General features: G+C 38.2%; 1 long non-coding RNA gene across 3 annotated transcripts in view; it reads right to left on the bottom strand.

Annotated features, from left to right (window-relative positions):
- Positions 1 to 2,458: 2,458 nt before the first annotated feature.
- LOC142365752 (uncharacterized) overlaps positions 2,459 to 23,601 on the bottom strand; it is a 47,063-nt gene continuing 25,920 nt past the window's right edge. The window contains exons 2-5 of one of the 3 annotated variants that reach the window (XR_012766622.1): positions 11,973 to 12,094; positions 10,462 to 10,566; positions 5,275 to 5,344; positions 2,459 to 3,060 (exon numbers count right to left, since the gene is read on the bottom strand). This is a non-coding gene — a long non-coding RNA (uncharacterized LOC142365752). Of the gene's footprint in view, positions 3,061 to 5,274; positions 5,345 to 10,461; positions 10,567 to 11,968; positions 12,095 to 23,601 lie in introns of all 3 variants that reach the window. The other 2 variants (XR_012766620.1, XR_012766621.1) reach the window with 2 other exon arrangements.

Below are 23,601 nucleotides of genomic sequence, written 5' to 3' on the forward strand. Positions count from 1 at the left end.
GTGTCATCAGCAAACTTGCTGAGGGTACATTCTAACTCTTCATCTAGGTCATTGATGCAGAAGTTAAACAAGACTGGGCCCAGTACTGACCCCTGGGGGACACCACTTGTTACTAGCCTCCAACTAGAATCAGGGCTGATGACAGACCTCTGAGTTCTGCCATTAAGCCAGTTCTCAATCCATCTCACTGACCAGTTTGCTGCCATAAATGCTTTGCGAATGGTGCATGGCCCATTCATGACTGGATTAATTAGGATATTGTTAGGCTAATCCCTCCTAATGGCTAATGGCCTCCTAATGGCCTCCTAGGCTAATCCCTCCTAATGTTAGTGGTAATCCCTCTTCCCACATATCTCAAACTCCTGAACCTCAAGGTAGGAATTTAGAGAATGAAATTCCTTTTTGTAGGAGACAATCTGAGGAACCTGAATATGCACAAGTCCATGGGAACCAGTGAGTTGCATTCCAGCGTCTTGAGGGAACTGTCTGAGATAGTTGCCAAGCCACTCTCCATAGTATTTGAAAAGCTGAGGCAGTCCAGCAAAGTCTCTAGTGACTGGGAAAACAGAAACATCACTCCGATTTTTAAAAAGAGTAAAAAAGGAAGACTGGCAGCCAGGCTCTCCTCTGTGTCTGGTAAAATAATCATAGAAAAGATCTTCCTGGAAGACATGTCAAGGCACATGGATGACAGGGCAGTGATCAGAGAGAGCCAACATGGCTTCACAAAGAGCAAATAGTGCCTGACACTCTGGTGGCTGCCTACAGTGGAGTGACTATGCTGGTAGACAAGGAAAGAGCAACAGATGTCATCTATCTTGACTTCTGCAAGGCCTTTGACATGGTCCTGCACAACATCCTTGTCTCTAAATTGGCGAGATAGGTGTTTGATGGATGGACTATTTGAAGGATAAGGAATTGTCTGGATGGCTGCCTCCAAAGAGTTGCAGTTAATGGCTCATTGTCTAAAGGGAGGTCAGTAACAAGTGGTGTCCCACAGGCATCCAGACCAGGACCAGCACTATTCAGTATCTGTATTTATGACATAGACAGTGGGATTGAGTGCACCTCAGCTTTGCAGGTGACAGAAAGCTGAGTGGTGCAGTTGATATACATGAGGGAAGGGAAGCCATGCAGAGGGGCTTTGAGAGGCTTGAGGAGTGGGCCAATGAGAATCTCATGGAGGTCAACAAGGCCAAGGGCTGGAATGCATCTCGTATGAAGAAAGTTGGAGAGAGTTGAATTTGTTCAGCCTGAAGAAGAGAAGACACAGGGGACACCTCATGGTGGCCTTTCAGTATAATAAAGGAAGACAGAGAAGGACTGTTTACCAGGGCTGTAGTGACATGACAAGGGACAATGGTTTTAAAATGAAAACCAGCAGATTTGCATTGCATGAATGGAAGACATTTTTTTGCGAGAAGATTTGTTAGACACTGGAACAGGTTGCCGAGAGAAACTGTGTATGCCCCATCCCTGTAAGTGTGCAGGGTCATGTTGGATGGGGCTTTTGGGCGGAGTGATATGATGAAAGGTGTCCCTGTCCATGGCAGAGGGGTGGACTGGACGATCTTTAAAGGTCCCTTCCAACCCAAATCATTCTATGGTTCCATGAATAACACCCAAGTGCTGAGAGGCTTAGTCATTTCAACTCATCTTACTTTTCACTGTCCAAAACGGAGTAAGTAAGCGACCGTGAAATATGAGTAGAAACAGGTTGTGGATGATAGGATCTGGTAGCAGCTAATGTATGCATGGTGGTAGTAACCAAGCCATGGGAGCTAAAGGTTATGATAACAGGAACAATCTCTCATAATTATAAGTAACATCCTTGGATGTGCATGTCTTCACATTCTGACTGCAGCTGTGAAGATGATATTATAATGTTATATTATTTGAGAGACTGCTCTAAATGTACACATTGTGTAGAGTTGTCCTAGGATGTTGAACAATGATGTAAAACTTTCCAACCCCTCCCTGAGTTCACAACACATCTGGCAGCACACCTCGTTACGCTGTAGAAAAATATATCTTCTTTCAAGAACTGGTTGTGTGTTTGTATAATTTAATGCATAAAGAAAAGCATGGTTCATTTATACAATGGATTCCTGTTTTCCACTTTGGGAAATTTTATTCCCTTAATTTTTGTTTTTCTACACTATTTAATGGCAACTAATATTTTTCACACAAAATTGTATAAAATCCTCTTTTAACTGTATTATATTTGATAAAATTCTATTTTCACTTTGTTTTGGTTTTGCCTGGATAAATGCCAGGTGCCCTCCAAAACTGCTCTATCAGTCCCCCTCCTCAGCTGCATAGGGGAGAGGAAATATGATGAAAGACTCGAGGGTTAAGATAAGGACAGGGAGATATCACTCACCAGTTACTGTCACGGAAAAAAACACTGAACTTGGGGATAAAAGGAAGTTTAATTTATCACCAATCAAATCAGAGTTGGATAATGAGAAATAAAATTAGATCTTAAAACACTTTTCCTCCACCCCTCCCTTCTTCCTGGGCTCAGTCTCACTCCCAATTTCTCTACCTCCTCCTCACGAGCAGCGCAGGGGGACAGGCAATGGGGGTTGCGGTCAGTTCATCACACATTATCTCTGCTGCTCCTTCCTCCTCAGGGGGAGGACTCCTCACACTCTTTCCCTGCTCCAGAATGAAGGTCCCTTTCATGGGAAACAGTTCTCCACAAAGTTCTCCAAAGTGAGTCCTTCCACGAGCTGCAGCACTTCATGAACTGCCCCAGTGTGGGTCGCTTCCATGGAGTGCAGTCCTTCAGGAACAGGCTGCTCCAGCATGGGTCCCCCACGGGGTCACAAGCCCTGCCAGCAAACCTGCTTCAGCATGGGCTCCTCTCTCCACAGGTCCGCAGGTCCTGGCAGGTCCAGTACAGGCTCCCCACAGAGTCACAGCTTCCTTCAGGCATCCACCTGCTGTAGCGTGGGGTCCCTTCCACGGGCTACAGGTGAATATCTGCTCCACCGTGGACCTCCATGGTCTGTAGAGGGTCAGCCTGCCTCTTCCCGCCATAGTCTTCATCACAAGCTGCAAAGCAAAACTTTCTCCTCTGGCATCTCAGACACCTCCTCCCTCTCCTTCTTCACTGATCTAGCTGTCTGCAGAGCTGGTTCTCTCACATTGTCTCACTCCTCTCTCTCGACTGCGGTTTCACAGCAGTTTTTTCCCTTCTTAAATATGTTATCCCAGAGGAACTACCACTGTCACTGATTGGTTTGGCCTTGGCCAGCGGCGGGTCTGTTTTAGAGCCAGCTAGCACTGGCTTCATCAGATATGGGGGAAGCTTCTTGCAGCATCTTACAGAAGCCACCCCTATAGCCCATCCCGCTACCAAAACCTTGCCACACAAACCCATAACACAATTCAGCAAAATATCAAGGACAAGTAGCTATATAATAATGGCAACTTTATATTTTATTTTTTTATTTATTTATTTTGGCCAAGATGTTCTGTGCTGACCCTCTTCAGCACATGGCATGGGCACAGACAATGGAGCATCCTCCAGAAAAGCTGTATAACATCTACCTTAGAATAAAAGCCAACAAAGTAAGCTAAAAATCAAACATTCACCATCAAAAGCTGTATGGAGATTTTGGTTGAAAACCAGGAAAAATAAGTCTTTGCTGCTAGTGCATATAGTTTTATATGATATATTACCATTTCTGAGGAAGCTGAAAAAATTGAAAGAGAGTTGAATCTGAGAGTGTTTTAAATTTTGTAACTAACACTTAATACAGGTCTACTGTAAATCTGGGCCACTCCATTATAGCTGCATGCATTCGTGCATAACTGCAGACCACTTGTCTCACACAATTTATAAAATAATCAGTATCCATCTTGTTTTTTCTACTCTCTACATCTCCACAGGACACGTGGTCTAACACAAACCATGTTTTACTGAAGAAGATCTTGATAAATCTTTTTTGATACAAAATAAAATGTGTCCATACTTTCCTGATCCCACAGCATCCTTTCTTCTGTATACAGCTGGCTATATATTGTTGGTACAGAGTATGGCCATTTATTAAGGAGCATTAGTGTTGGTTCATCTCACTCTCTGTGTCTATTACCTATTCAGTACCATATAGCATTCACAGTACAAGTACCTAACCGCCAACTATTGTTCATGGAGATCAACCTTTTTTGGTCATGTTAAAGATAAACTGCCTAATCAAAGAACAGCCTGCCAAACAGACACCCTAATAGCCAGATTTATCACTTCAGGGTTATTTAAAGGGAATATAACAAATAAGACAGGCACAATATCAGGAAAATTTTGCTTTCAAAATTAGCATCCCTACTTCTGTCCCTAGTGAGCTTCAGCATGACTGGGTTATAACATAGGAATGAACAAATTAATGGCTTTTGCATATATTTCTCCTAGATTTGTGTTTTGTTGGTGTAAGGATACAGATTATCTTGATTACATCAGTTTTAGGTGTAACAAAAGTGACCTCATGGTCCTATAGTAAGGGATGTCCTCAATCATCAGAGCATTTTTGAATGCCCTTGTCATCTTTATAAAGCAGACAGGTGTATTTTGTTTGTGCTTTGTTCTGCTGCTGCTATAGTAAATCACTGATGATTTATCGGACGAAGCAGCCATGGAAAACTCAAGCCAATAAAACTACTGACTGATAAAGCACAGATCCTCCTTGACCATTGCTTTTGCATGTCACCACCCTGCCTTTTCAGTAGCCATATACATGAATATTAACTTCATCAATCAAACGACATCTTACTTGAAAACGTATACCTCACTAAATCCAGTAATTAAGATTTTGGAAATCCTTAAAAAATATTGTAATAACTGATGACACTGCATTTTGCGATGATATTTGGTACTAATGCAAGTTCAGAATTCCTCTTCAAAGAGTGTTGAAAAACAGTGAAAAATAATAGCCTTATTACTCAGATTCTGAAAAGATAACCTTTACAAGTACTGATATTGTTTTTCATTCAGTTTTGATCAAACATATGCTGTATGAAAGGACATTATAAATGACTCACTGTTGCCTTAAAACAAGCAACTGCTTAAAGCTTTCATATGAACCTAAGCCAATTAGCATCAGTATGAAATTACAATATGTGTGCATTGTTTTTGCTGGAACTTTCCCAAGTTACATTGGGTTTAGAATTTTGTTTCCAAGAATAGCTAGTGCCATCTGCTACAGAATACGCAAGACATCTAACTACTGGACAAGCTTGGACACCTGCCCTTTTTGCCCCAAAAGCACTCACCTGATGACCAGCAGTGTTAAGGACTGAACCTGTATGTATCACACTGCTCATTTTTTTGGTGTCTCAGATCCTAAGAAAGTGAACAAAAGTGATGAGATCTTGACATGTAGCACACAGACAACGTGGTTTATTACAGAATCACAGAATCACAGAATGTTCGGGTTTGGAAAGGACCTCTGTGGGTCATCTAGTCCAACCCTCCTGCCGAAGCAGGGTCACCTACAGCAGGCTGCACAGGACTTGTCCAGGAGGGTCTTGAATATCTCCAGAGAAGGAGAATCCACAGCCTCCCTGGGCAGCCTGTTCCAGTGCTTCGTCACCCTCAGAGTGAGGAAGTTCTTCCTCATGTTCAGATGTAACTTCCTGTGCTTCAGTTTGTGCCCATTGCCTCTTGTCCTGTCGCTGGGCACCACTGAAAAGAGTCTGGCCCCATCCTTCTGACACCCACTCTTGAGATATTTATAGGCATATATTAGGTCCCCTCTCAGCCTTCTCTTCTTCAGGCTGAAGTTCTCTTTTCAGGCTATAGTTCTCTTTTTCTAAAGATGAAAAGCAAATTAGTGTTTCAGGGTTAAAAGATATTGCACATGTGATATGGATGAGCTATCAGAACTTAATGAATTGTGTACAGTTTTCTACTCAGAATCCTTTCCTTAGTCCTTTTCCGAAGTCCCTTACAAGCTGCTATGTCAACCTTCTACTTTCATTAAACAAAAGAAAAAAGATTCTTTTTCCGAGGAAGAAACTGTAGAAAAACAATTGGAAAGCTGTGTGAATATGTATATGGTAGTAAGACCAGTAGTTGTTTTGCTGTCCATGCCTTAGTTAAAACATTATTGCTCCTAAAGGATGAAAGTTGTGAAGAACATTAAAGAAGAATATTAGCAATGTACTGAAATCTGTCAGTGTCCTGCATAACCAAGCTTCTAGACAACTTGCAGAATTTTGCTAAATAAAACAGTTTGTCGCAGAAATGTGTAACAAATATGTGGAAATATCATACAGTAAAGCATTATAACCTTTCCAGTGCAGATGCTTTCTTCCATCGTTTGCTCCCTGGTACTGTCATTTTTCTTTCATATTTCATTTGTTTCCCTGGGAAAATTAATAAATATATTTTGTGCATAGCAGTGATGTTGATCCTGGAGACGCTGCAGTCCTAACCAAATAAAAAGCAAAGATAATGCCACCGTGAACCAAACAGGAAGCACTTTTCCGTACCTACACATCGTATGAGAAAATCAGGTTTCAGACCATGTAAGGAGCCGGAATATGCACAAGTCCGTGGGAACTTGTGAGTTGCATTCCAGCGTCTTGAGGGAACTGTCTGAAGTAGTTGCCAAGCCACTCTCCATAGTATTTGAAAAGCTGAGGCAGTCCAGCAAAGTCTCTAGTGACTGGGAAAACAGAAACATCACTCCGATTTTTAAAAAGAGTAAAAAAGGAAGACTGGCAGCCAGGCTCTCCTCTGTGTCTGGTAAAATAATCATAGAAAAGATCTTCCTGGAAGACATGTCAAGGCACATGGATGACAGGGCAGTGATCAGAGAGAGCCAACATGGCTTCACAAAGAGCAAATAGTGCCTGACACTCTGGTGGCTGCCTACAGTGGAGTGACTATGCTGGTAGACAAGGAAAGAGCAACAGATGTCATCTATCTTGACTTCTGCAAGGCCTTTGACATGGTCCTGCACAACATCCTTGTCTCTAAATTGGCGAGATAGGTGTTTGATGGATGGACTATTTGAAGGATAAGGAATTGTCTGGATGGCTGCCTCCAAAGAGTTGCAGTTAATGGCTCATTGTCTAAAGGGAGGTCAGTAACAAGTGGTGTCCCACAGGCATCCAGACCAGGACCAGCACTATTCAGTATCTGTATTTATGACATAGACAGTGGGATTGAGTGCACCTCAGCTTTGCAGGTGACAGAAAGCTGAGTGGTGCAGTTGATATACATGAGGGAAGGGAAGCCATGCAGAGGGGCTTTGAGAGGCTTGAGGAGTGGGCCAATGAGAATCTCATGGAGGTCAACAAGGTCAAATTCAAGGTCTTGCAGCTGAGTCGCAGCAATGCTCAATATCAATACAGGCTGGGGGATGGATAGATTGAGAGAAGCTCTGCAGAAAAGGACTTGGGGGGACACTGATGGATGAAAAATTTAACATGAACCAGCAATGTGCACTTGCAGCTCAGAAACGCAATCCTGTCCTGGGCTTCATCAAAAAAGCGTGGCCAGCAGATCCAAGGAGGTGATTCTCCCTAGCTACTTCACTCTTATGAGACCCTACCCAGAGTGCTGCTTCTAGGTCTGGGGCCCTTAGCACAAGAAGATATGGATCTGTAAGAGAAGGTCCAGGGGAAGGCTGAGAAAATTATCAGAGGGCTGGATCACTTCTTGTATGAAGAAAGGCTGAGAGAGTTGGGGTTGTTCATCCTTGAGAAGAGAAGGCTCTGTGAAGACCTTATTGTAGCCTTTCAGTTTTTAAAGGGGGCTTCTGAGATAGAGAGAGAGAGACTTTTTACAAAGACCTGCAGTGACAGTACAAGAAACAACACATGAGGAAGAATTTTTTTTATGATGAGGATGATACGAGGAATGAACTGCCCAGAGAAATTGTGGATGCCCAGCTATTGAAGGTGTTCAAGGTTGGATTGGAAGCAGCTTTGAGCAAGGTGACCTAGTGAAAGATATCCCTGTCGATGGGAGGGGAGAGATGACTGTATGATCTTCAAAGGTCACTTCCATTGCAAACCATTCTATGATTCCTTGATTCTATAATTCTACCTACAACTACACACCAAGGTATGTATAGCTACACATTACCTTTTAAATATCCACAAGTTTGGAATAGAATAGTATTATTATATCTTTGGTAGAATAACACAGAGACCAACCTACCATTTGACAAGAAGTGGGGAAATAAAATAGTACAGTTTTCTCAATTTTCAGAAATAACTCTAGATTTTATACGGGTTCTCAAAAGAGTTCTGAAACATCAAAAGAGCTGTTGTCACCCTTAACAGTATAAGAAGTAGAAAAAGCTTAATAAATGCAACAGCCACATTAGATTTCCAAGTTCGTTTTTTCCTCTGATCCAGATATTTCCAAACTGATGTGACAGAAGATACCAAAACTGGTACCAAATGCTTGTGCTGTCTCTTCAGGAAAAAAATTCTGAGTTTAAACAAAATAATCATATAGTTAGTATGCTGGAAGCTCTAATGAGAAAAGAATCTGGATGAGACCATAACAAATTTTATTATGGAAATATTTAATGCAGTATAAGCTATTCAAAAGAAACTCTACTGGAAAAAAGAGAACCAAGCAAAAAAAACACAAGCAAACAAAAAAACCCCACCAAACCCCCCCTCATAATACTGTATATCATGGTTTAGTACACACTGTGTGCTCCTATGCACGTGGGCAACACTCTTTTGTCAGTATAAGATTATTCTGGTAAAAAAATCCTGACTATGGTAGTTTTGTCAGTATACATAGGTGTTTTTGTTTAGCAGACTTCAGACATTGTGAACAACTTTCAAAAATTACTCAGTGGCACAGTAAGATGAAGGCACTTATTATGGTATCATTTATTCAGAGGTAACAGCAAGTAAAACACTTTTTTCAGTAGTAACTGTGGATTCCAAAGTTAAGGAAATATCCAGTCAAGAAAGGCTTAAGTGTCACACCTTGGAAAATGGGAGAAAAAATGAAGTAGTGGTCATTAAGAGTTTTTGACACAGAAAGACCTTTAGTAAACTAAATACTTCATGTTCTTTCTTTGAAAATGGAGAGATTCAACAGTAGACTATAACAAAACACATTGAAGTATCTTTTTGTTGGGCATAACGATTTTAAAATTAGACATTCCAGTGTAAGATTATCTTTTATCAATACATCCACATTAAAGGTTCCATAGATTGGAGGATGCAATTGTAGAATTTACTACATGTGGCAGATTTACAGGACATTTGTGCAAAGATCTGCCAGAGGTTACCAGAGAGAGTCTAGAAACTGCACACAGTTTATAAATTGAAACAATCATGAAATTAAAAATAACCAAACCAACGAACCCCAAATCCCCAAACCAGACACTTTATGTTTAACAATGATCTACAATTTAATTCAGGAAAGCAACAGTAAAGAAATAAAAACCAATAAATATTTTTGAGGTAACTCCTTATCAAACTAAAAAGCCACCCATGGCTTGGTTTCTGAAAGGGCAACTTAGGGAAACTGAGGCGTTTTCATTTTTTAAATAAAAACAGGTCATTGGCTTTCATCTTCTTATTGCTACACCTGGGCACTGTTAACAAGATGGGGGACATTTCAGAGCAGTGGAACAGGTTGCCTAGAGAGGTTGTGGAGTCTCCTTCTCTGGAGATATTGAAAACCCACCTGGACAAGGTCCTGTGCAGCCTGCTGTAGGTGACCCTGCTTTGTCAGGGGGCTTGGACTAGGTGATCCGAGAGGTCCCTTCCAATCCCTACAATTCTTTGATTAGCCCAACAGAGTATATTTAAACTTGAAAAGCCTTATAAGCATTAAAAGCTGATTGCTATCAGCTGTCTCAGATTGCCTTTTTTTTCCTTATGCTCTTGAAATGGATTTCTATGGCATTATTTGTCTTATTAGTATACTAGATTAGTTTGTGAGTGTTCACTTTACATTCTTTAATAATTAGTCTATGATATTGCATACATAAAAGAATAAAACATACATAAATGTAAACAGATTGTGTAATGATTTTAGTGTGGCCAATGCTAGCACATTTCTTTGTTTCTCCTGGTCCAGAGTAATTGAATTTTCTGGAGGTATTTTCGAGTTTTAATTTAGGAAATGTCCTGAAGTTCTCAAGTACGATTTGTCCTGATCAACATTTCCCAGAAACTAGGGAAATCAGTGTTTCCAGAAAGAGTAGGGAAGTCCTGATGAGCAATTTGCAGCAATTCATATGTATCTTCACTGCACACAAAATTACTTTAGCCAGACCTTTGCAGTTCCATTTCCTTTACCCTCTGTCTGTGTTATATACTTCCACAGGTGAACATAAATGGATGTGGAAACACTAAATCAACTCTTTTTTTTTTTTTTGTCTTAGAAGGGATTCATTAAATGCAGCATTAACAGATAAATTGATGTATTATGATATTCTATATCGAGAGAGAGTGAAGGAAACCACTTACATTTGCTTTGATCATCTTCCTGTCCTCTTCCATCACAACCAAAGACTATTTAAAATGTCTTTTCAGCTACGCTTCTGAATGCAGCCCAAGCATCTTATAACAATCCTGTTAAGATTAAAAAAGGGGGAGTAAGTCTCTAGAAGTTTTTATTACCAGAATTAGAAAAACCAAAAAGGAGAAAAGAATATATCAAAGATAAAATCCATGATTCTTCTTTCAGAGACTTTAACAATATCAGAACTTCTATTGATTTTTGGGAGAGAAGAATAAGATGCTTTCCATTACATTATTGAAAACACTTGAAAATTATACTGGAGTAGTAACAATGGCAATAAAACATAAATACAAAGACAGCTTGAGATAGCATTTTTATTTTTTAGAATGTATGACTTTCTTAAAAAACATTGTAGCCTTTTAAATATTCTATTTTTAATAAAAATACCAGTGCCTAAAAATCAGTTTTCATTTAAAACCTCCCCCCTTTTCCACCTGTAAATAAAATATATCTGTAGTTTCAAAATTTTTCTCCTTTTTTTAACTGCTTTTTTCAATTTTCCTGCTCCTAATTTGCAACTCTTCAATGTTCATATTCATCAGAAATGTTGGAAGTAACAAAAAGTATTTTAAACACAAACCAGTATGCACTTTTTTTTTTGTATTTGAAGGAAAATAAAAGGATAGCAGATAAAAATGAAGCATAAAATAATATTTTTATAAAAAGCAGCTTCCCTAGTATTTTATAATAACAGAAAGAAATCTTCATGAAAAAATTTTGAGAAAAAATGTTCTATTTTGTATAAATAGGAAATTATTCCTGGTTGGCTACATTGCTTCCCATGGCTTAAGAAACTCCTGGCTGCAGGGTTTTGAAAGACCCTAGATCAGAACATGACCATGAATAAAGGCTGGCAAGACCATTTTCAGACAGTTGCCTACAGCTAATCCATCTCCTTTGCAATAGCCTTCCTTTTTACTTTCTTGTTTTTTTTCCTTTTTTAAAAAGTTTTGTGTAACTTAGGATGCGTCTGGTAGCATAGATTTTTTTTTGCTTTGCCTTTCTCTGCTACAGAGGTGTTGCAATCGATTATTAACTACTCACCCCACCTCAAGGCATCTTTTATTCCAGAAGACTGATTTGTTTGTGAACCCACAAACAAGAAGTCCCTTAAACAACATAGAACTGATTTTGACCTTGAGCTGTACGTCACTATTCTCAGCAGAAGCATATCATGTTGTACTGAGAAATAAAAAAAAACACAACAGCTTTTTAATGTACAGATATTTTTTTTTCACGTTAATTGATCCTTCAAGTCTAAGGTATATCAAACATAAACAAAAGGAATAAGCAAGAACTCCAGATTAGATACTTTGTCTGATTTGGGACACTAGCGAATTTTTACTCCGTACTGTTAGTGACCTTAATCAAGATAGATATGCAATATTATACAAACTGAGGCAATACAAGGTTTATCATCACTAATTAAGCAATTTTCTCAAGTTCTGTTACCAACATCATTAGTTTCCTCAAACTCTTCTTTCCTGTCCAGCTGTGTTTTTGTAGATATTTTTGGTGTAGTGGCCGCTGGCATGTGTTCATGACTCTTACAGCTTGAGGAGACAAGATACTTTCCCCCTGGATGGAGACAGAGAGAAGGTGCAGAGAAATCTATGGCATTTGCCTCCTTACATTTAACTTCTCCCCCTCCCAGAAGGAAACGTCCAGGGGAAACGATGGTGAAAATTAAGATGATGGCCCAGATGGACAGAACGTTAACAGCCATTTTATTTCCATTCTACTCTTCTATCACTGTCAGTAACACAGCTCCTTGCACCCCTGGTTTGTTCAGAAAAGCAGTTCAAATTGTCTGTATAGCCAATAGCAGCTTTACTGGTGAGAGTGCCTGGAATGCAGATGCTCCCTCTCCAAACTTCTGTTCCCAAATAAAGAGCACAGAGAGACAAACTGACAGGGCGTCAATGAGCTCAGACTCCATTTCTTTTTAAATCCAGTGGCTGGAATTCAGAGATCCTGATTTAACATGTGTAGATAAGACTGAGAGGATAATCCTCTCTAGTTTTATCTTCTCATAGTCTGTTTTGTACTAGCTGATAACAATCTGCCTTTATAGCAAATACAGCTGTTAGAGGAATATTGCTGTAGGTAAATACTAATTTTTTAATATCTCCTGAACAGCAAAGTGAAGAGAGAGACAATAGTATTTAAAGGAACACTCGTTCCTTACTCACTGATCCCTTAAACATAAATAATTTGGTTTAATACTGTAATTTTGGATGTGCAGAAAAAAGCAATGTGGTAATTTCATCCTGTCTTACTGTAACACAAAATTGGTGACAAGTTATGTGATTACTCAGGGATTGTATTTCCTGTAGCTGTTTGAAACCAATGCAAATATCTTACTGCATATAGGAATGAGGTAAGGATGGTATTTACTTACTTTGAAACCTTGCCACTGATACGTTATTTTCAGCTCATAATAAAACACATCTTCATGTAGAATCTAACACTGATCATTTGAATCTATCCTCTTAATAACCTTCTTTACGTAAATTTAATTGCTAAGAATGCAGTAAAAAAACCTGACCACATACTCTGGTGTTTGTTTTTGCAGTCGGGTGGCCTTATACCTCTAATAATTGCCTAGAAATTCCTTCTTCTTTTTCTATGTCCCAGGAAACAGCTTTTCAGAACTGTTGTTCTGGGTTGTCTTGCAAGAACATCTGAAATCTAATATGATAAAAACAAATAATGAACTGCTTTCCACTTAAAGATAAGGTCATTTTATTTCCATGTTAGAATTTCAAATAGATAAAGGAATGACATTTCAAAACTCTTGTTCCATAGGCAGCATCATACAGTCTGTAAAGGGCCTCCTTCATCAAATATATACACACATATGCAATTACTTATGTATGAACACAAAGAATTTGCAATGTTATAGCTAAGTGTTATAGACACTTCTATGTTCTCTAATTCTGCTTTTCCTTATTTAAATGCTTTTGAACATTGCCAAGAGATAATTTTGTTATGATCAATACTACTTTTAAAGAAAATATAGCTTGAGATTGTTAAAGGAATTGACCTGATTCAGATAAACAGCTAAGGACCAACTGGTTGTTAAATTCCAGATACCTAACCGATATGGTAATCAAATCTGTACCAGAGATATAGGTAATTCTGTTAATATCTGTAATCAAAATCTATGATTTCTCTACCTTATATCTTTTACTTATGCCTGCTTATTAAATTAAGGTTTTGCACAGTGTGGAAATACTACTTTACAAAGTTTAATTTTGTTAAATTTGTGAGAATAATAACTTACAGAAAGCAACTCGGAATAATCATTGAAACATAAATTCAAGGACCGACTCTCAAAGCAGGATAACAATACAAGGACTAGCAATTAGATAGAAGACAGAAGAAAGTAAAAATATGGCACAACATCCCAAAATCAGATAACAGAAAAATTGGCAGGTTTGTTGATGAGAATGGTAAGAGACAGCATCTTTAAAGAAATTAAAAAATGAAAATTCTCCTGAATGGTATGGCAAAAGAAGTCTAGCAGAGCTTTCCGAGTAAACAGGGAAAGCACGCATTCAAGCTTCATTTTCCTGAAGCTGGGTTTGCTATTTTTTTTAATGCTCTACTTGTGCTCATCGTATAAACACAACCTGCCATAGCAGGGTATTACATCTGTGTACAACAGTAACACAAAAAAAAAGAAGAGAGAGAGAGAGAGAAGTCTGAAGGGATATGTAGAATATACAACAGGCTACTGACATCCATTAGATTTATTCAAAGTATTCATGGCAGATGGAACTCACCAGCAGTTAGCTGATTTGATAGAATTTAGGTTTCATGCTGTTATGTGATCTCAAGAACAGAAAGCCTAAGGTTATTTGTTCAGATGCCTACTTTCACCAAATATATATATAAACTTATGACTACAGCATATCCCTGGTATTTCTGGTCTGTATTAACTTTCAGTACAATTAAAGCAGTCTGTATAGTACTCTGTATATGAAATAAATCGTGAAAGTCAAATTGAAGTATAAAGCTTGAATCTTCATGGGCAGATGTACCTCCCTGTGCTTTTGTGATGCTGAGTTTCAGATTGCATCCACATTTAACAACTGCATAGTGAAGAATACTATTCAAAGGATTGCAATCCTCATTCGTTCACCCCACCAGAACACAGATCCTGTCCTCAGATCACCAGAATTGTAACCACATTTCTGTTGAAGAAATTTCATCTTCAATTAGTTGGTCTCTAGAATGACCTCTTTCATTACTTTTTATCTTTGGGATTCAAATAATGGAAAATTGAGTGATATTGATTTGGGGGGGGGGAAGTTTTGGTGCTTTAGATTAAGATAACCCATTTAGTCAAAGGAGATTACTTGTCAGGCATTTCTATAGCTTTTGTGGAATTATTTGTGACACTGATAGTTTATGCTAAACAGTTCTGAATTCTTTTGACCCTGGAATATGAAGGCTACGCAAAGGATACAAAAGTAGTTACTCAAGCTATTTCCCACCAAGGAAAAACTAAGAATGCAAAATTGATGGAATGGCATAGTTAAAAGAAAAAACACATTACCTCAACCCCCCAAAACAACATTACTCCCAATCCAAATTTATTTTCATTTTAATATTTATTTAGTTTGCAAATAAATGACTGCAAAAAATTTTAATCTGAAGTCTGATCAAATTTTAAAAGTGGGAACTTTTGACAGAATATAGTAAAACATCAAAGGTAAGAAAACTTCATGAAGAAATTAAAATTGCAAGGTATATGAAGGATAAAAATGGAAGAAGTGGCATTTGGTGTACTGCAACCTTAAAGGTTGCCATGATTAGGATACTTCCTAAGTACAGAGATGATTAAAACTCTACATGGATGTGAAAAATAAAGAACAGTTTATGAAAGAAACCACATGTAAGGCGGTATGGCATTTGAAAATAAAATTAGTATGTTCTATGATTTAGAGAATGAATGTCTAAATTTTCACATCCAGGGCTTTCTTTTTTAATTCAAATTTGTCAGAATAGAATGCTTTTAAAGAAATTGTCAACTTCTTTTGATAAAATAACTGTTATATTGAATAAGTGTTTTACTTTGTTCTTATCCCTTTGTTAAACTAGCAGTTCTTCAGATATAGTTTCTTTTTCTGGAAACTGAATTTTTCTACATACTTGCCCTATACATTTGTATGCAGGCATCATTTTGCATATAAATGCTACTTTTTCTTCTTTTTGTCAGTCTGTTTTTTAATTCTGTGCATTAAGTTATTTAATGAAGTGGTAATGGAGACTTGTAGTTTTCTTTCCTGATTCCTTTAATGCACACACACAGGTCTTTCTACAATATTTGACTACCCCGTACAGGTCCTACTAAGTACTTTTCTAGCCATATAACTGGTAAAGAACACATTGTGTCTAGTTGTTATTGGCTAGACTTATTCATTTTCTCTGCAGATTATTCCTTATTCCCAAGATTTCTAAAACATAGATAAATACAATAATGGATAGTCTGTCTTATGATTTATTGTCATAGTGTGTAACATAGTTGAACAATAATGGCCAATATGTTTAGAAATCATCGTAATCTCCTTAGATTAGAAAGGATAACTATAATTCAATCTCCTGCAAAAGGTTACAGAATCTCTTTTAGACCATCAGTTGAGGATTAGTTATACTGGAGCCATAGACTTCTGTATGTTCAGATCCAGTAAATCATACGTGATATGCCACTTCAAGGCATAAATTACCTAATCACATAGCAGTATTTTTTTGGTAGTATGAGATGGTGTTGTATGATGTATGACCTGCTGCGGAACTATCCTCTCTACCGGGGAAATAATACCTGTTACATAGTGGAAGCCTTTTGTCTTTTTCATCTCAGGCTGCAAGAGCTAGTGTGTGGTCACCATGGGTGACCACATTAGCAGGAGGGATCTCTGAAAGATTGCAGGTGTTCCATCCTTGTGAAAGCCCCTTTTACTCACAGTGGGCTGTGTGTCATTTGACAGACAACATACAGGGTAGGCAGCGCATATGGAAACAGTCCAGGACAGACTTGTCACCTGCCTTATCACATGCTGTTACAACGTCTTTGCTCATGAGAAGAATGAGAACTGTTAGAATAAGATTCTGCTATACGTCTTAGGAAGACCACCATAAATGGAAAGCTTTAACATGACAAAGGAAATTTTCTAAGGGATCTGTGCAGAGCTTGTCTTGTATTTCACATGTAAGATGATCAACATCAGAGGGTCACCAAGTATTGAGCAGAAGACTCCCCTCATCATTTGCAAATTGCAACTCTGTCATTTACCTTTCCGCTTCTGCTGCATCTGGGATTAGAAAGGTGGCTGTCTTCTGTAAGATTTAGGAAATATCCAGTAGGCATAAAGTTCTCAGCTCATGGTACACTGCATGATTGGTACACAGCTGGTAGTTAAGGGGTTTCCTTGCATAAGAGTTCTCAAACAGCATTGCTTTTATTGCCTTGACAATGAATGGTTCTTCATTTAGGGGTAAATACGTTTTTCTTATGCATTGTTGTGGTGTATTTGACTTTGACTGTCTTCCAGACCCCCACCCAGCTGCTCTTTCACTCCCCCTCCTCAACAGGACGAAGGAGAAAACAAGGTGGAAAAGTTTACTGGTCGACAAGGAAATCACTCTTGAGTTACTGTCACAGGCAAAACAGACTTAACGCAGGGAAGATTTATCTAATTTATTGCCAATTAGAACTAGACCAGGATGATGAGAAGCAAAGACAAAAGTAAAAACATTTACCCCCACCGCTGCCTTCTTCCCAGGCTTAACTTCACTTCATATTTTTCTATCTCCTCCCCATTCTGAACAGCACGGGGAGAGAGGGAATGGAGCTTGCAGTCAGTTCACAATGTTTTCCTCTGCCACTCCCACCTTATACTCCACTAGTGTGGGGTTGCTCGCACAGGCTGCAGTTCTTCAAGAGCAAAGCTGTTCTCAGGTGGATCATCGCTGATGACACACATCAACCCTAATCATGAAAGTTACTTCTGGGTAAAAATAAAACAAACTAGAAAGACAAAAGGAAAGTGAGAGGGATAAATTTCCCAATGGCAAGCCAGGAAAAGCACTGAAGTAATCTCTTCCCTGTGCACCCCCTTCAGCGCAGTAGATGGTGAAGCTGAAGGTGATGAAAATGTTGACTTCTACCACAATTTTTCATGGTGATGAAAATGTTGACTTCTACCACAATTTTTCATGGTACCGTATAATTTTCATTGGAATCCACTCAATTGGGTTGTTCCTGCTTAGGATACTGTTAGTGTGGATTACAGTATGTTTAATCAATCACAAACATCATGTGCTGATTGACTGCTAAGTTCTCTTGCATATGTATTATTAGATACTTCTTACTGCATATTCAAATGAGGTCTGTGTTGTTATTCACTATGTTTTGAGTTTCTTTTACACTAACTAAAGCCCTCAAAATAGAACGTAGGAAATGAGAAGGATCAAAGGGGTGACTCACATCAGTGACATTTACTTTACATGAGAAGCCAACAGTGAGAGAATTGGGGTCTGTAGGTGAAAAAAAAACAACACAAGAACAACATAGGAGAAGAATTGCACAGGATCTCTGGAAAACACTTTCACAGAAGCATGGGTAAAAAGTTACATAGCTGCAGAGGAAAGGCAGGCTGGACATTTACAAAGGGAAAGGCCCTTACTGCTACACAAGTTAAAGTACTTAAGGTTCTGTGCAGCACTGACAAAGTACACATGGGCCCAGGTGTGGATGCGGACAGGTAGATCCAAGTCTGAGAAAAAAGCTCTTTGCAAGGCAGGAAGATCAAGGCAAAAGTCTATGGGTGGGAAATGGTAACTGGCAAGTCCTGTAAAGTGAATAGTAGTAGTAGTAGTACAGAGCTTCTATACTTAAAGGTGAGTAATGACAGACTAGGTAGTGAACTAAGAGAATAATGGATAGGAATGGATCAAAATGGTATGAGAAAATGCCCTGACATCTTAATGATGGAACACCTAAAAACATCCACCTTTTACACATGATAGGAGTATCAGTATATAGTCTGCTCAGATGGTTTTCATAAGGATGAAGTTGCCTTCTCCTTTCAGAAAACTACCTCATATATGTGCACGAACACCTGCAGATTACAAAATTTTTCCTTAAAAAATCTTAGTATGTTGATCCCTTTTAGTTCTCCTCACCATCTGAATAGATGTTTTTATGATCTTTCTATACATTAAATTACTCTAGTAGGCCTGCTGGACTGTTTTCTGAATCTTTACAAGACACTTTTTCTGAACTGTACAAACAAAAGAGCGTTGTTACCATTATTACATATATTTAAGACAGATCTTGTAGGCTATATGTATAAATGAACTGTGCCACAAATGAGTGTCTTAGTAGAAGCCATAGTCTATTGAATTGGAATTTAGAACACTCAAAAGTATTTTCAGCGCACAGCCACCATTAAAGCACAGCATTGTTATAGGAAATATATTACACAAACAGGTTTTGCAGAGATAAAATATCTTTTATTTCCTCAGGAAGCATACCTTTATAAATTCCTTTCCTGTGGGGATTTCCCTTCTGCAGATCCAGCAATGTAGTGCATGAAAATGTGCTGCTCTGCCTGTCTGAACCCCTACTGACTCCATTGAGAATCTGTTTGGGAGTACAGACTTTTTGCATGTGTCTTTTTTGAAGGTCAAAGGCGAAATGAGGCACAGATAGTACAGACAAACAATGAGGGGATTTTTATGGCATAGCATGGCAGGAAGGACATCAGGCAGTGCAATAAAATATTAAGCTGGCTTGTGGTGTTAACTCATTTCTCCTGAGAGTGAAAATATTTTTATTGTTCTTGGCAACTATTTTCTTCACTTTCACCTTCACTGTACCAAAGCAAGTACATGAGTAAGCACACAGGAACTGTAGAAGATGCAAAACTTCTCCCAGCATATGGTGAATCTGGGAAAATGCTATTTGTATTGCACTGTGCACATAACAGGCTAGAGTTTTAGAGACAGGAGCAAGAAAAGGAAAAACTGATCATCCATGATGGTTGTTGGCATCATTCCTGAAATCACACCAGATTTCTGCAGGGTAAGGAAATGGTCAAAGGAGATTAATTCCCTAGGGATGACTTTGAAGCTTCTTGTGAGCATCCCACAGAGGAGCTCAGCTAAGAGCAGACTGCTCTTGTCAGGAGAAGCAAAAAGAAGAAATGAAGTCACATTTCAGCACTGGTTTTCTGCTGCCATGGAGCCAAAAGTATTTTACAGAGATTTGAAACTTATCATTAATTCCTCTCATTCCTGAATGCTGCAAAACCTTTTGTCCTTTGATCTTGTCTTTACATTTACCCCAATTAGCTCAAAAAGTTTTGTATTTAACTTGAGTATCTAAATCAACCTCAGCTCTTTTTAACATATTTGTATGTTGACACATTAAATTATTTTTGGTTTATTTTCTCATATGAAATATCTTCACTTAAGTTGATAACTTCAAAAATTTCTTCAGAAAATATTTCAAATTAACACCCGATCATATCTGCAAGTGATCAAACAATAAAGAAAAAAGTATTGTGACAAGAAACTACAAAAAATTACCATGCTTTCCAAGTCTGCCAATGCAGTTTGGATGGCAAGCCACTTGCCCCAGCATATGCATTTTTCTAATCAGGAACTATAGACAATAAAACAAATAAATGAATTTCCATTGCAATATCAATGTGGAAAACAAAAAGGCAGCGTTACTCCAAAACCCAGGAAAATAAAATATTCACATCACAAAATTCAGTCAATATAAATATGATCTTGCAAATTTAGACAAAAAAAACCCCACCATGAATGGCAAGAAAACATGGTCTGAGGTTATGAGAAAGCATACTAGCATTATCCATTAACAATGTCGTATTTATAAGGTTCTGTCTTGTTTTATTCAGAATTAATGCAAAGGAGTTAAGAACTGCTTTCCCCATATCTATAGTCCCACAGGATGTTTCCAGATAGGTTCAGTAATTTGTCTGATAACATTACTTGTCAGAACACTAATCTTGAGAACAATCATCTATGGAAAAAGGAGTATTTTACAACCTCTGGCCAGGTTTTCCTAAAATACAAATATACAAGAAGATTCTGCTCATTAAGTGAAGAAAATACCAAACTCGGCATACATTTCAGTCAGAAGAGATGATCAGTGAGTGTCAGCACAGGGTTACTCACAGGCTGGCAAACCAGAAGAAGGATTATTTTTATTGTAAGGATATCTTAGAGGGGTTGGTCATACTCAATTGTGTGCGCTGATCTGCTTATGGCTGAAAAGTATTTGGTAAACTGAATAATGCAATACAGAATTTTCCATCACTGGCAGACCAATGGCTCTGATCTTGCTTTGGCTGGTAATGAATGAAAATGTTTTAATAAGTGTGTTGCACAGTAACTTACATGGAAAAAGCTGATACTGCCAGTCCTCCTCCCTAAAGACAGAAATTTGTGTTAAAGCAAAGCCACCTTCATGACTGCTTTTAGCTATCATCCTTGTTAAAAGTGTCAATGAAATAGAGGCCTGTGTGGACATAGGGACCCAACTATCTCAGAATTAGTACCTTTGGATCCTGCTTGGTGCACTTTGGTGACGGAGGCTTGTGCAGTAACTTGGAGATTAATCCTTCTCATTGTCCAAGCAATAGCTAGTGCAAAACATTCATGCTCTTTTATGAAAAGAGAGGAAGGGAAAATATCACTGATTTACAAGTATGTTTTCAAGTATGCATTTTTCATTTACTGAAGTATTAAAGCTGTGTGTTACCGTGGTACCTGAAAAGAGTTTTGAGAAAACTTTTGGACTTTTCCTTACAGAAGCCATCAATAAGCAATTGCACTTAGTACAGAGGAGGTCATAATTACATGTATGCCTGATGACGAGATTCTAAAACCACTCTGAGGTGTTAGAAATTAATATTAAGTAGGATTTCAGATGTCTTTGATAATAGCACTGTTCCTTATGTTCAAGATAGTTACGGTGCTTGTGCCTTGGCCTTCTGCATTAGGGAACCATTCTGTCTTGGAATTACTGTTCCATGTCTACAAGACCTTCAGGATGGAAAAAATGGCTATAACCTTCTTGTTAACACAGTCTGTCTTACTTCATAATGTCATGGCTTTATTTGCTTTGTCAGTTGAAAATGAGGGTATCATTAAACTTTGTCTCCCCTTGGTGTCTTCTCACGGTAGATTTGCAAAAATTATTCCCTTCAAACCCCTGCAAAACAGTGTTGCCTGGAGTGTTAAAACCTGAATGCCGCATAATAAATTGTGGCATATAGTTGTGTCACCTCAAGTCAGTAACCCACTGAATTTCATACACTAAGCAGACTTGCACTGTGCTACAACTGCAAATATGAAGCTTCCAGCAAGAAGTCTAAGAGCATTGTTGTTGACATTCCTCCGGATTAGAAGTGAACTGAGGTTCTACAGGGCATTGTGGTAGCAAAGAGGTTGTCTTTCTGGACAGCATATAAAAATGACTTTTTGCTTATCTATGACAAGGAAGAATTCCTTGGAGCTCTTCACCAAAATGTTGATATCAACCATGTTGTCCCAACCAAATATAGAATGGGAATTTCCCATCTGCTTTCCTGAGACATGACTGAACTATCCAACACAATAGTTTCTGCTTTGTATTACATAGTACTGTGCTCTGAATGCAATTAAACAGTTGCTTTGTTTCAGTCTAGAGGTATCTAGTAATAAATTCCTGCTTTTATAGATAATGAAGAAGAGATAACTACGTGTGTCCCCTCTGCTTAATTTAAAAAAAGTTAATCATTAGTCGCTAAAAAGATCTTAGGTATTTAGAAAAGTGACACTTACACGAAATGAACAATTTATTGAAGTGGAATATAATGCTGCAGAACACTCCTTGCTCACTGGACTCAACACTCATGCAAGGACATGCTTTTTGACAGGAAGGGAATAGGGAAGCAAGGCAATGGGGAGACAAATGTAAGTAGTAATAGTGGCGTGATACTCAATTTCAGCACACAGAGACTGCTTGATGTCAGTCCTTTAATCAGAAATTCCATTTCCTTTTTGCACTATTACACCATGTTAGTCTCTGTTTCAGAAAGCAGTGAGGATGCGGATGATGTCTTCCATCTTAGCGCTTTCCAGTTCTCCAATACAAATATATACAAAAGCAGGTTGCTTTGTGCAATTTTCAAAGATGACCTTATACTGTATTTCTAGCTGTCATTGCCATTACTTGATCTCTCTTAAATTACCTCACCTGTTAGATGAAACAGCTTCTAAGCCAGTCACACACATTATCAGTTTTTCTCTTGTTTTTTCTAAAAATGATGATGCTTCGTTTAATACAGTTACCTTAAACAAGTATATCCTTTAGAAGCAGTTCTCCAGCAAGTCAAAAGGCCCTCAATACAGGGACTACTGATCAGATAAAAAAATCTAGATCCCTATTAATCCATTCTCAGATTGATATTGGACCCACCTGAGACTGGCGAGAGGGCTTGCTTGTGTGTCACTTAAAAAAGCTCCACAAAGCATTTTAGGAAAAAAGAACACAAAACAGAACAGAAATCTAACAGAAGTCCTTTTTCACCTTTTCTTCTCCTGACTGTATCTTGTGCCTACGCTTTTTTATGACTTATTTTACAAAGTAATCTCATTTTCTTAGGAACAGAAAACTCAAATCTTGAACCAGAAGCCTCCCTAACTGTTATCTTAACTTCAGGGAGTACATGAAGCTACTGTTATTTTCCATTTTATAAAAGTCAAGCATTTTAAGATTCATATAACTCACTGAAGACTTTGCAAAGCCATTTTCTCCTGGTACTTTTTCCCCATTAAGTGATTCACTTAGCAATACAATTTGGTTTTCTAGGCAAAAGAAATGCAGCATGATTTTACATTAGGTGTAAAAGCATCCAGTTTCCTTATTTAACAAATATTCATTGAATATCAAAAAGTATTCAAATTGGTGAATAACATTTTTTGTCTATACAAATGAAAACAAACAAACAGGTGCTAAGATCTAAACAAATAATTTTGTATCTCTTTTTGCAAAATGGACT

This window comes from Opisthocomus hoazin, chromosome Z (genome assembly GCF_030867145.1).
Source record: "Opisthocomus hoazin isolate bOpiHoa1 chromosome Z, bOpiHoa1.hap1, whole genome shotgun sequence".
NCBI lineage: Eukaryota > Metazoa > Chordata > Aves > Opisthocomiformes > Opisthocomidae > Opisthocomus > Opisthocomus hoazin.